We start from the raw sequence: 13,077 nt of genomic DNA, 5'->3' as shown, positions 1-13,077 counted from the left end.
AAGCACTGTGACCTCAACCAATTCCAATTTGTTTTAATCCTGGGGGGTCTGTTTTATTTTGTGGAGATTTAGATTAACACTGTGAGGCTGGCTGGCCTGAAAGGCACCTGAGTCAATAGGAACCAACAGAGGACAGATCTTACATCCTAACAGGGTGGATCTGGCTCATCAGCACTGGGCTTCCAAGGTCACTGCACATCACCCTAGACAGTGCTGCCAAAGGTCACTTACCTCACCATCCCGGAACCTGTGGCTCAGAAACCATGAAGCAAAGCCTTGAGTCTCAAATGAACATGTTTAGAGTGAAGCCATCACAATGTGGTAGAATGAAATGCAAATTTAATTGGAGGGGGGGAAATTGAGATGATTCCATCCTGCGTGGAGGGGCATTCCAATTCTGAGGACCATTCTCTTTCTCTCCTCCTACCCCCACATTCTCAATCACTCCAGAAAGTCAGGAGTAAGCTCTTTCACTACATCTGATGGGATTAAGGGCTTTGTGGTCTTTCCATCTGGTTTCAGTTACATCACACTCAGATACCTTGGGTACCTGCCTTGAGGGTCCCTGCTCTAGCAAAGTCTTACAACTGCCTTTGGGAAGAAGTAAGATTTGCTGTCCCTTTCCTGACCAGGGGGCTGGGTGTTGGGCTGAGTCTGGCACAAGACAATGGTAGGAGGGAGGGAGGTAATGTTAGCCACCTGGGTAAAACTCAAGAGGGGAACTTGCCAAACAGAGAGCAAAGGCACTGCCCATGAGAGGGGCACCTGGGAGAAAGAACTCAGTGGGCAGTGAATGGAGGAAAGATGGTGGACAGGAAGGGGTAATTATGGTGAGGGTTAATAGGAAGATGAATGTGAGCAGCAACATTGCAGAAAGCACGAGGCAAAGGGTGAGGTGTGTCCTGGGTGTTTGAGGACTGCTTTGAAACCTCATCTGGTCTCCTCCTGGTCGTTGGCGCTCCTACAACAAGCAAGAATGAAAGGGATATGGTGTCAGCAATCTACATTCCATCACTCACAGTTCCCTGTGAGCGTTCAGTGCCAGGCTCTCCCCTCCCCTCCTTCAGAGGCATCATTTTGGCTTCCCTGGGGGTGTCAGGGAAGAGAGACAGATGCTCAAGGCTACCGTTGGGTAAAGATGCCCAGCCTTACCAGCAGGTGGCCAGTAAGAGTTCACTCCAAATTGGCAGGTCTGGACCAACTGTGCATCAAGAAGTCACACTTCTGGCAAAGTAGAGTTTGTGGTATTAACAGGTCAAACCAGAGAGACAGCTGCTTCCACTGGTTGTTGGGAGCCAGGAGGTTCCGTTATGGACACATATTTTTAACCCAACCACTCTGTTTAGGACAGGGATGGCCCAGTTGCTCAGAAGGCTCTGCAGAAAGCCCCTCTTGCATCCACTGTGTTACCAACAGCAGGAACCATCCTGACCCCATTATGATATCACCCTGCCTCTAGGGAAGAAGGAAGCTAGTAGAAGATCTTGAGTTGAGGTGGGGTGGGGTGCTAGGTAAAATCTGGAGTGGCTGCTGTCCCATTGTGTAATAGACCCAGCAGTGACACTGGAGACCAGCACCCAACCCAACCAGGACTGGGGATCCTACGGCTTACCTATATCTCAAATCCCCAGGAAGAATCAATGTGAATTAATCAATGCTTTCGGGTTATCTGTGTGAAAAGGATCACATCTTTGCATGGTACAGGAGAGTTGAGATAACAGACGGGACCCCCCAGGGACCTGGGGGGCCCCCACATATCACCTTTAAAATGCAGGCTCTAAGGAACCAGCCTTAAAACCTTAAAGAGAGAAGTGGTGTGTGTGAATTCCTAATTCCCAAATGACTCAGCATCAAGGGGCCTCGGTTGTGAACCAACCCGAAACAGGGAAAGGAGGGACTCGGGGCAAGATCTGTAAGTGAGTCAGGGAGGTAGTTTCACAATCCTTATCTTCTGAAGTTCAAAAACAAAGCAAACAAACAAAACCATGTAGAACTCAGTTTCGAGCAACACCAACCAGAAAGTCAGCAGTTAAGCTGAGAGTGAAGATTCTGGACTTGCCTTTGCCATTTGCTCCTAACCAAAACCTGGAACACGTCGCTCGACATCTTCAGTGCTCGTCGGAAAACCAGTGTGTCCTGCCCCCCGCCCTACCCACCTCACAGGATTTTATTTTTAAAAACGCAAGTGTGAACATGTCCCACAATTCAGGAACAATTCAGGGACAAAACTCACAATTCAGTGTGACTTTGCAATGGAAATTCTTCTCAGCCACTGTGGTAGTGACTCTTTCCTCCGCCTGGGCATCACAGTGGAAGCACAGAGTGGACAAGCATTTCCATGTCATCCTGCGGGTGGGGTTTCTATGGCGCAATCCAGAGCCAGCACGGTCTACTCGTGTTAGGTGACGAGAGCAAGTGTTGCTTCCGACTTCACTTCGTCCCTTGGTCCTTGCTTCTCCTGAGTTCTCTCTCAGGAGAATCCTAAGAACAATGAGGGTCGTGAACGTGGTCTGCTAGCCTCTGGTGATGTCAGGAACGTAATTGCTTCAGTTCTGGGCTGCCTCATTTGTAAAGCCCTTGAATAAGATGCTTAGCACTGTGTTGGCACCCAGTCAGTACTAGATGAAATTTTGAAGACGGCAGAAGAAACAAGCCTCTGGAGTTTCATCTTCCTTGGTGCCTCAGGATACCTGATTTTCTCCTCGGCTCAAGGCACCTAGCTGCTCAGACGCATCAGGTTGATCCCCACAGGGCAGGGCAGAATGTCTGCTTTGGAATTTCTACCAAAGAGCCAGTAGAGGGAGCTCCAGAGTAGAACTGCTCTCTGTGGTCCACTGCTCTTCATTTCTCTGCCCCAAGGCCACGGACTTTTTCTCTATGAGAAAACTGGCGACCTCAGCAAAAGACCTGGGTCCAGCCCTGCTTTCAGAGCACCCAGGGGTTCTTGAACTTCAGAGGCAGCTTGAGTCCCATGCCAAGGTTCAACTTTTGGGCTCCAGTTTCCAAACTGGGACAAAACAGGTCCTATCCTGGCTGATCCCAGATATGGGGCTGAGGCTTCGAAGCTAACTCTTCTTGCAATTCTGAGCAAGCTCCAGCTTTCTAGTCACCCTCTCCCCACAAATACCTATGTCATAGTCGTCAAAGGACCTTGTTATAAACTTGTTATAAGGCCTGGAACCTGGATACTGTTAGGAGGAAATAGTCGTTGCCAGCTCTTGGATCCTTGAACCGCATCTGAGAAACCAGACACTGGACATCGCATTTCTCTCTGATACGAGAGCTAAAACGGCTGCCCAGCAGTGGCAACATGGACTCGAGGCGCTGAGCCCTGTGCGTCCACAGCTCCTTCTCTCCTCGGATTCCTTGGGTCAACCAGGGGGCGCAAACCCTTTCTTCTCATACTTCTGTTCTGGCTCACAGTTAATCAATGCAACAGTAGGAGCCCCAAGAGATGGAGGGAGATCTTTCCAGGCTTTCTTATAATTAACATTTGCTCACACTCTGATTCTGATTAGAAGTGGCCTCGTTTCCTTTAGGGTCCCCCAGGGGCTCTACGCCTCACCTACTTATAGGGTGATACATAGCTCAGGAGGAGCCCCAAATAAGGCAAGGACTTGCTATCGGGAAGGTTTAAAACATATGAGAACTTTTCTCCACCTCCTTTTGCTGGCATGATAGTACTTATGGGGTATTTACCAGCCTCGGGTACTCCACTAAGAAGTATGTCGACATTATTCCACTCAGTTCCTATAGCAACTCAGTAAAATGGGTCTACTTACAATATCCATTTTTCAAGTTGAAAAGCTAGGGCTTAGAGAGCTTAAATAAACTGCCCTAAGTCAAAAAGCTGGTAAGTATGGTAGCTGGTATTCTGAAACACAGGACAGCCCCTCTCTGGGCTGTAGCTGGGCTCTCCACCACAGACATTGGTGGAGTTCCCTTCAGTATTAGGAAACGTTTCCAAGAATGAGGGAAACCTGGGCAGGGGCCACCCCTTGTCCAGTCCCAGCCAGGACCCATGGAGACACGTGAGGTTCCTTCTCATTCCATTGTCCCAGGAGGATTCACCACCACCAGGATGAAGCAGTTTACCTCCCTTTTCTTCTCTAAGATAATCCCTTTGGACACCTGGCCAAGCCACAGAGAACAAAAGGGACTCATTCCATCTTTGGAAAATGTATTGGACTTTCTTAATTTGGGGATGAGCTGGAAGACAGACAGCTGGGGAGCTAGTTCTAGAGGAAAATTATTTAGGTCTCATGTCTGAAAATAAGTCTCTTTGGGAACTGCCATTGGAAATAATCAGTGGTGCTGGGTAGGTGATGGATTTTACCAGCGGATCTCAAACCATGGATGCATCTGCCCTGATACGTGACTTTGCTGGGCTGTCTGCATCGACGTGGGGCTGAGACGGCCCCTTTGACACAGGGGACGAGACCAGGTAGGGAAGGCAGAGGCTGTACAGCTAACATCACAGGAGGTGCTTCTCTTTCACCAGAGATGGCAGGGACCCTGCCTCAGTCACCCATGAGCTGGGCTGCTCCTATTCATCCTCCACTTCCTGAAGTCAAGAGAGGGAGGCTGCCCGGGAGAAGGTGGGGTTCTGCTGAGGAAAAGGAAAACACAAGGGGGCTACTGAACGCTGTTTGAAGAGCCAGGGAAACACTGGCTATAGGAGGAAGAGAGGACTCAGACCCAGGCCTGTCCTGGCTTGTCCTCTCATTCCCTCACCTCTAGGGCTGACACCGAATGTTGTGGTTTATGGAATACCTTGCTGCTCGGAGCCACCAGTATTAGCACATATACAGGCTCCAACTGGTTTGAAATGTTTGGTTACAAAGCAAAACAAAACTTTGGGCTGAACAGTAACTCAGGAGAATCACTAATGTTTGGACTGGCTCTGGGGCCCATGCCTATGAGGAGTTCCCTCTGATCAGGGATTTGTGGTCTGGTTTACTTCCAGGCCCTGGTGGGGATGCGCCAAGCCCTCAGCAAGGACGACCTTCATCCTGCTGCATCTTGCTTCATTTGCATCCTGCTAAAAGCCCTTCAGAGCCAAACTAGTTACAGAGCATGTTTTTCCTGAAATCCCCTGCAAATGAACATCACTCTCCCAGGAGGGCAGGGTGTTAGGGACAGAGATGCCTAAAAAATGGGGAAACACTCATAGTAATAGCAAGCATTTACTGGCACTTGTATGTCAGGGAGTGTCCTGAGCACTTTATATGCATTCATTTATATGCATTCCTCATCATAACCTTAGGAGGCGAGGACTGTTGTTATTCCCATCTTATAGTTGAGGAAACAGGTTACTGAACTTGAACAGGTTACAAGATCTCAGAGCTACTTGAGTAGGCAAGATTTTCATCCAGGCTGTCTGGCTCCTACTCTGAGCTCTGTGCTAGATTCTCTTGTCTTAATGGAAGGATCTTTAAGGTGGTGCCAGGGGGCCGACATAGGCCCTGAATGAAAAGAGATCCACATTCAGTCCAGTGTGTATTTGATGTGGATGGCCCATGCATGCTGGACATCCTGGGGGCTAACGGGCCCAGAGCAACCTGTTGCCTGAGGCCTGAGCAACCACTGACCACTCCACCCCAAGGCTGTAGAAGAAGACCGTGACAACAGTACCTTCATCTCAAGCATGCCACTCCTCCATGAGCCTGAGGAGCTCCTTAAGGATGAGAATTACTCAAGTTGATCTGCAGAGCAGTTAGGAGATTGCGCACATTATGGAGCGGGTTGATGCGGGTCCCCTTGTTTCAGGGATGAAGCCAATGAATCACCTAAGTTCACTAAGTTAGAGCCACAGAACCTGTACTGGCTTATTGGTCAGACAAGGGTTAAAAAAAAAACAACCCAGAGTTGGAAAGAGTCTTCCCCAAAGCAGAACATGAGCTTCTAATGGCCGCTTTCACCTGCACGGCACTGTGAGTGGCAAGCAGGAGCCGCATCCTAGTTATTCCCAGATTTTCAGAACCTAGTATATGGCCTGCTGTCTAGTGAACCCTCGATAAATTTTTGTTGAGCTCCCAATTTTGATGAGGCCTTGGGGTCCAGGTAAGGGGTCTCTTTCTTCTGTTCTCCACGTGGAAACAAGGTCATTGAAACACAAGATCTGGATGCGTAGATCGTCCTAATGGCCTCCAAGGAATGGCCGAGGGACCCTCACAGTGTCCGAGGTGGATCTGGAACACCTCGGAAAGAAGTGGAAAGAAGGAGTCTTGCCTTCTTTCTAGACCCCAGTGAGTCAAAATGCCAGCGATCTTCTTACCCTAAGTCTTGAGGTCCAGACTGTGATAAGCCTTGACCTGGTCCCTTTCTCATTACCAGGAGGCCTCCCCTTTCAAAACTGGAGGCTGCTGGGGCAGTGGGGGAAGGGTTTACGGGCTTTGAGCCGAAGTGAGAGCTCTAGCAGTTTCCCAGGCTTGTTCTTGGCTTGGCAGGGTCAATGGAGAACAGTTCCTCTGGCTTGTAGTAGGGTGCAGAGGGGAAAGACAGGTTCTACTTAGCATCTCCCAAGAGTCCCTGTGAGTATGAAAAGGTCTAAGAGTGACTCTATCAGCTTCGGAAAAGGAAGAATCTACCTGGGAAAGAAAGGCATATGGTGGAAATGCCACTCCTCAATATGCTATTAAAAGATGCTCCCAGGTCACGTTTCTGATGCTTCCTTTGGCCCATGAATAGCCAGAGGTATAACAATCATAAAATGCCAATAAAAATAGTAATGTATCGGCCATTTGGTATGTGCCAGGCACTGTGTCAAGCTCTTTGCAAAAAAACTCAATGAATCATGCTAAGTCTTTGAGGTAGGTGCTATTATTACTCTCATTTTTAAGTTTCAAAAAACGGACACTTCTGCCCTGGCTGGTGTAGCTCAGTGGATTGAGCTTGGGCCTGCAAACCAAACAACTGTGGTTCGATTCCCAGTCAGGGCACATGCCTGGGTTGCAGGCCAGTTCCCAGCAGGGGACTCACGAGAGGCAACCATACATTGATATTTCTCTCTCTCTCCTTCCCTTCCTCTCTAAAAAAAAGAGATAAATAAATAAAATTAAAAAAACAAACAAAATACCCTGAGACTTCAAGAACTGAAATAACTTGTCAAAAGGCACATAACCAACCAAATTAAAGGAGCTGAGATTTAACTTCAGGCTTCTTTAGTTGCAAAGCCTAAACGACTCGCCATCAAACTGCACTCAGAACACTGTGAAAGTCCAGACCACGAAAGACCTATGACTACCTGTATTGCTGAGTGACATGAAAAATTTAAAAATTTTAACATCTGCCTCTGTGCACACACATATACACAAACACATGAATCACGTATGAAGAGCCCTCCAGAGTGTCTTTGGATAAGTCACCTCACTTCTCATTTCATTCTCAAAGGGGTAGATAAATATTCCAATTGTGTGGGCAAAGTAAGCAGGTCACAAAGAAGCTGAATAATTTGCCCCAAATCATATATTCACTTGGTTGCCTAAATCTACGTGGTTTGATGCCAAACCCACGGCTCTTTGTGACGTGTTGCCACAGGAATGAGACATGCTCAGTCAGCTAGCATTTATGCACCACCCACCACGGGTCCAGCACTGTGCTAGGCTCACACACACAGTCAACAGTTATTCATTGATCTTCCAGTCCGCTAACTGGGCTGTCACTGCATCACCGTCTGTGTCTTGTAAAGGTTACACACACAAAAAATAAGAGTAATTCCTTTCCCTATTTCTCTAGGTATTATCAGTCGCTTAGTTCAAGCTGAATATTTAAAACAGTGTTGTTGTCATCTTCAGGACAAGGCAAGAATGAAAAACTAGACTAAGTCTAAGAAATGCAACTCTCAAACTCCCTGAACCAAGGACAGAGGGTCAGCAGTGTCTTCGTTCTCTAGGTTGGATGCGTTTGCAATGCCACCCTGTTTCCACAGTAGTCCACCTCACATTTTGGAGGTGTCCTTTAGCTTTACTCTTTAGAAGGTAGTTGATGAAAACAGGAAAGAGTCCCTTTCCATGGGGTCTATCAGGAATATAGGACTGTCTTCTTCTTGACCCTTTGAGCCTCAGGTGCAACTTCCCCCGCATCAGCATCATTGAATTTACTGCCAAAGTCATTTCTGGGCAGTAAATCAGAGCAGACTCCTGGGCAGACATCAGAGCAGTGGCGAGACAAATGATACCTGATAGCAGTAAGTGCTAAATAATTAATACAATTATTCACGAAGCAAGTTTAAACATTATTTTCTTTATTTGTAGATGGCGGGGCCTAAGGACACACCAAGCAGAGGGTCTGCTTCACGGAGCCGGCTCGAAAGTGATGGGTAGGGATTGGACGCGTAATTTCTAAGACCTGGGCTCCAACCCAAGGCTTCAGCAGGCCCAGAAGGGATACACGGGTGAATGACTTCTTCAGAGCTGTGACACGATCCCCAGGAAGTGGCAGAATACTCACCGAGTGGAGTAAAGAAAACACCAACGGATCAAAAATGGAGGCTTGCTGAAGTTTCTTGCTGCCGATGGATGGTTCTCTTGATGAAGGAAGATGAGCCACAGGGTTCCCAGTCTGGGATCTGGGTTACTTCTTACCTCCTCCTGCCCAGGAACGTTTCCTGTGTAGTACACGTGGCCCCGTGCTCAGAAGGGCCTTGTGCCTGGTTTAATACTCTGCTGTCATTGTCTTGAGATTCTTAATAACTTTCTGTTTGAACTTGTGTTCCATAAGTAAAGTCTGTGGAAAAATGCCTGAGTAGAGAAAATATGCCCGCTATGCATGTTCACCGTTCCTTGCTGCCCCCGTAGTACCCTAAGAGTAGAGGATTTCCATGGAGCTCAGTGAGACTCAAAGCAAGTCAAAGGTAAGTAAGTAGGGCACTGACCATGCCTACAGGTCATGCTGTTTGAACCAAAACCTACTTTGAAAGCAGAAAGGCAGCTGTGGGATTCTATCAAATACTAATGACCAAGGAGCCCTATCATATCATCTCTGACTAGTGTCTCTTCCCTGCATTTGCCAACCATCTATGCTGAAAATGATGACATGGAAGGACAGGGAAAGATAAAGCAACCCATAGCTCCTTTTCCTTTCAGTCCTTCCTTATTCATCAGCAAGTCGAAGTCAGAGAGTGCTGGTAGAACGTGCGCACAAAGAAGTGAAATACCGTAAAGGCAGTTTGAGTTCATTTTTTTCAATGTTCCCAATGTTCTGGTAAGAACAAAATATATATGCATGTATGATCTATGAAATACCAATTGTGTAGTTTCAGTGATTCTGCAAATGAATTAAATGAGTCACTGTTTGCATTTGAAACTATCATTGCACAACATAAAGGTGAGTGGTAAAGTTCATGCTAATAATTAAAATTTTTATCTAGCATGATATTAAACAGCAAATTTTGTTAAAAGAAAAAATCACAAGTTGAGAGAGATAGTCAAAGAAAAAAAACCTTAGTATCTTTAATGGCACTTTTTCCTGTGTTTTGAACAAGGGACCCTCCACTGTCACTATACTAGGCTTGTGAATTACATAGCTGGCCCTGGTCTTATCCTTCTTTTTCTGTTGAAAAAGGGAAGGGGCAGCACTGGAGCTCAGCCAAGGGCGAAGGGACAGGAGAAGGGACAAGGTGGACTCCACTCTTCGCATAGGTAGGTAGCCATCAGCTTGCAGGAATGCTTTCCAACGGCGAGTGAAGGGGAAACTGATACTCCTGAGTGAACGTGAGGAAACCCAAGGCAAATTCAGGTTCACCACATACACTCAGGGACATCAGACCCACCCCCAAACTGGATGTGGCATTTCTCCACCGGCATCTTCGGACTTCACAGATGAAGAGGGTCCACTCTTGTTTGTAGCTCATGAGCTCAGAAGTGGAGAGAACTCTGCGCACACACACATACGTCCTTCACAAGAGTGCTTCAGAATCACATTCCCATCCAGGTGGTCTTGCCGTACACATATGTGTGTGTACTGCATATGTATATTTGCATGTGATGTGGGCTTGGGCACCTGGGTGAACCTGAGAGAGGTATTTTTACGTGGATCTCGGGGGCTGGCTGACGGACGTGAGACACAGTCAAAGTGAGTGTGGAAATGGTGTCCTGGAATTTGGCTCCTCAGGAGACCACAGCTAAGAGTAGAGCGCGAGACTGACAGGTTGGAGGGACTATGGAGGACTAGTTCCAGGACCCGATTTTTCTCGTAACCACTTTCCTCTCTTTCGTGTCAATAGGAGACAAACACTTGTTGACTCAGGTAAAGAGCAGAAACAACTTCTTTCAGAGGGTCACAACACAAGTGACCCTATCGCCTCCTAGGCTGTGAGACTGTCCCCACCTCCTCCACTGCATACAAAAATGAGGGTGCCACCCCCAGAACTAGGACCGTAAGTGACGTGGACGGGACATGCCAGCCATGCTGTCCTGGCTTTACTCCACACCAACAGGTCCGCGAGGATGGAGCTGCGAGCCACGCTGCTGTTTTTAGTGGGACAGCACGTTGCAACGGCAGCAGGCTTCGTGCCAGGCTGTGCCCATCCCGCCTCCGATCCCATTCTGTGCAATCCTTGCCTTGGGGTTACTCTAGCTCTGGAACCATGACAACAGCATGTTGGTTCTCATTTCCAAGCACCCTCCCAAATTCTCCTACCACCACCCTTGCTGAAAAAGATTCATGTCCATTTGATAACCCTGTTGGAGGAAAAAGCTGCAACTTAGTCCTTCAGAATCACATTCCCATCCAGGTGGTCTTCACTACCACCAGCCCCATCCGAAGAACCACTGCCTTTACCTTCTCTGTATTTCCAAATGCATTTTAACCAGGCATGCAAATGATGCCCCCACCTATATCTTTAAAGGCCCATTAGAAGGGGGGTATTCCCCCTCCAAAGAGACTTGTATTCTACCTTCCAGAAGTGGCTGCTCTTCAGAGTGGATGTGATTCAGCTTTCCTAGAGATCATTTGCAGGGGGAAAAAAAACAGTACTACAGCAGAGAGTGCTGCCTGCTTCCGTAGATTAAAAAAAAAAAAATCCTGCTCTCATACACGGAATTCCCAGTGACGAAATCTGGCCCTCACTGGGGGTAAATTTCCCCCGTTAAATCGAAAGCTCAGGATGAAGGATGCAGGGCAAGAGAAGGGGGGACAATACCTTTTAAACCCCCTAGAGGATTTGAACTCTGGCCTCCAAGGTCAAATGGCGGATGTTCAAAATCCCCCACTTTCAATCCCTCCACCTCTCTTCCCCAAGCTCCTTGCTAACAAAGAAGGACTCTCTTTGCTACACATAATAAAGCCCTGGTGGATTTGCCCAGATTAAAGAACCCCTTGAAGTCTCTGTCAAAACTAATCTTCTGGGCGGGGGGGGGGGGGGACACTTGTTGATAACCACCTTGCGTTTGTGCGGCAACAGAGAAACCAGGGCCCCGCTGGAAAAACTGGCCTCTGATCTCCCCATCTCCACATGGCACCAGGCACCATACAATCCCCGGCCTCATAGAACGCCCCCCTCCCCCCAAATACCCTGCAAGCTCCCACACCCATTTAGCTTCTCCCCTTCAAGCTGAGCCATCTTCATACCAACCTCCAGAAGCAAGGAGGCCCGCCCCGCAGCTCCCCAGACTGTGAGAGCCCCTGGCCGCTTACCCACCTTTCCCTCCTGCTCTGCCACCCGCCCCCATGATTTTAACCCTCCACCCTGCGGAGTTCAGCTGCTCTTCAAGCTGCAAAGTTTGCCAGGCGCCTGTTCAAGCGGTTTGCTCTGTGCAACCGGCCCTGAGAAACCATGCATAAAGATTTCCCTCTACAGGTGGTTGTGAGCTGTAGCAGTTTTTGCTCTTGCAATGGAAATGTATTTTTTTTCCTTTAATTTCATTTTACCCCTTAATAGGGATTTTTTAAAAAATTGTTTTGCTTGCCCCCACTCAAGACTTGGCATTTCCTCCAAACAGTGGGAAGAGAGATTAAATTCTTTATGCAAGAAATATTACCGCTACTGTCACCACCGCCGGGCTCTGCCTCTTTATACCTCCTCACACTCCTCCACTTTGCTTTGACTTCATAAAGCCAAATAATTACAAGAATGAAGACACTTGGTGAATGAGAATCAATCCAAAACATGAGAGTGGAAGAAACACTTGCCCACCACAGAATCCCCCTCCACCCTCCCACCACCCCTACACCACAGAACACTGCGGGGGGGGGGGGCAGCACCCCCTCCCCGGTCTACCGCCCAGGGTTGCCTTCCAGCTGGCATGCCTCCTGCAAAGCCCTCTCACACACGGCCCGGGAAAGCCTGCTCAAGAAGTCTAGGCAATTTGTACAAATATACGTGTTCAATGAAAAAGACAGTAATCATGGCCAGTCACACCGATCTACTTCTCCAAACATTCACCAACTGACATCATAAACTTTGCAAAAGCCAAACACAAGACAGTGCATGGTATAACCTACCTTGGCGAGCTCCTTCACTTTTTGTGCAAATGTTTTCCCCTCCGCACGCTTTACACAGATTACTAGGGAAATTTGGAAGGACTGGTGAGGGGGTGGAAGAGGTGAGGGAACGAGGGTAATATAAATAAGGAAGCGTTTCAATGCACCACGCAAAAAGCTCGGGATTTCACGTTATGTCTGCACTCTTCCCGGAGCAAAGCAAAACAGTTCGCGTTCAGTGCCAGACTTGGTGGGAGAGGGAGGAGAGAGGGAGGGAGAGCGGGAGGGGGAGAAAGAAAGAGGGAGGGGTAGGCTGAGAGAGGGAGAAGAGAGAAAGAGGGGAAACGAGAAAGGGATAGAGGCAGAAGAGCGGGAGGTGAGCGGGAAGGGAGAAGGAGAGAGACAGAGAAGGAAGGAGGGGGACAGGCGGAGGAGAGGAGGAGAGGAGGAGAGGAGGCGGCGGCAGCCCCCTCCCCCGCTCCCACCCCCACACATTCAGGCACCTCCTGAGTAACCGATCCGAGCAAAGAACTCCTCACCCACGTTCAAAAACCCCGTTTGGGGACTAAGTCCCGAGGCACTCACTCTCGGGGTCTATTTATAGACAAACCCTAAAGATATGCATTGCATTATGAACGTAAATGTGTGTGTGCG

General features: G+C 48.3%; 1 long non-coding RNA gene across 1 annotated transcript; it reads right to left on the bottom strand.

The window, feature by feature from the left end:
• Positions 1–322: 322 nt before the first annotated feature.
• Positions 323–12,709, bottom strand: LOC119002972 (uncharacterized). The gene is made up of 2 exons (XR_005069847.1): positions 12,445–12,709; positions 323–961 (listed from the first exon to the last, which is right to left on the bottom strand). It is a non-coding gene; the product is annotated as an uncharacterized LOC119002972 (long non-coding RNA).
• Positions 12,710–13,077: the final 368 nt, after the last annotated feature.

The sequence above is a fragment of the Sturnira hondurensis genome, unplaced genomic scaffold, assembly GCF_014824575.4.
Source record: "Sturnira hondurensis isolate 20B ecotype Veracruz unplaced genomic scaffold, ASM1482457v3 Scaffold0018399, whole genome shotgun sequence".
Classification (NCBI taxonomy): Eukaryota; Metazoa; Chordata; class Mammalia; order Chiroptera; family Phyllostomidae; genus Sturnira; species Sturnira hondurensis.
Note: the sequence above shows the minus strand (reverse complement) of the source record. Positions and strands in the feature narration are given on the sequence as shown.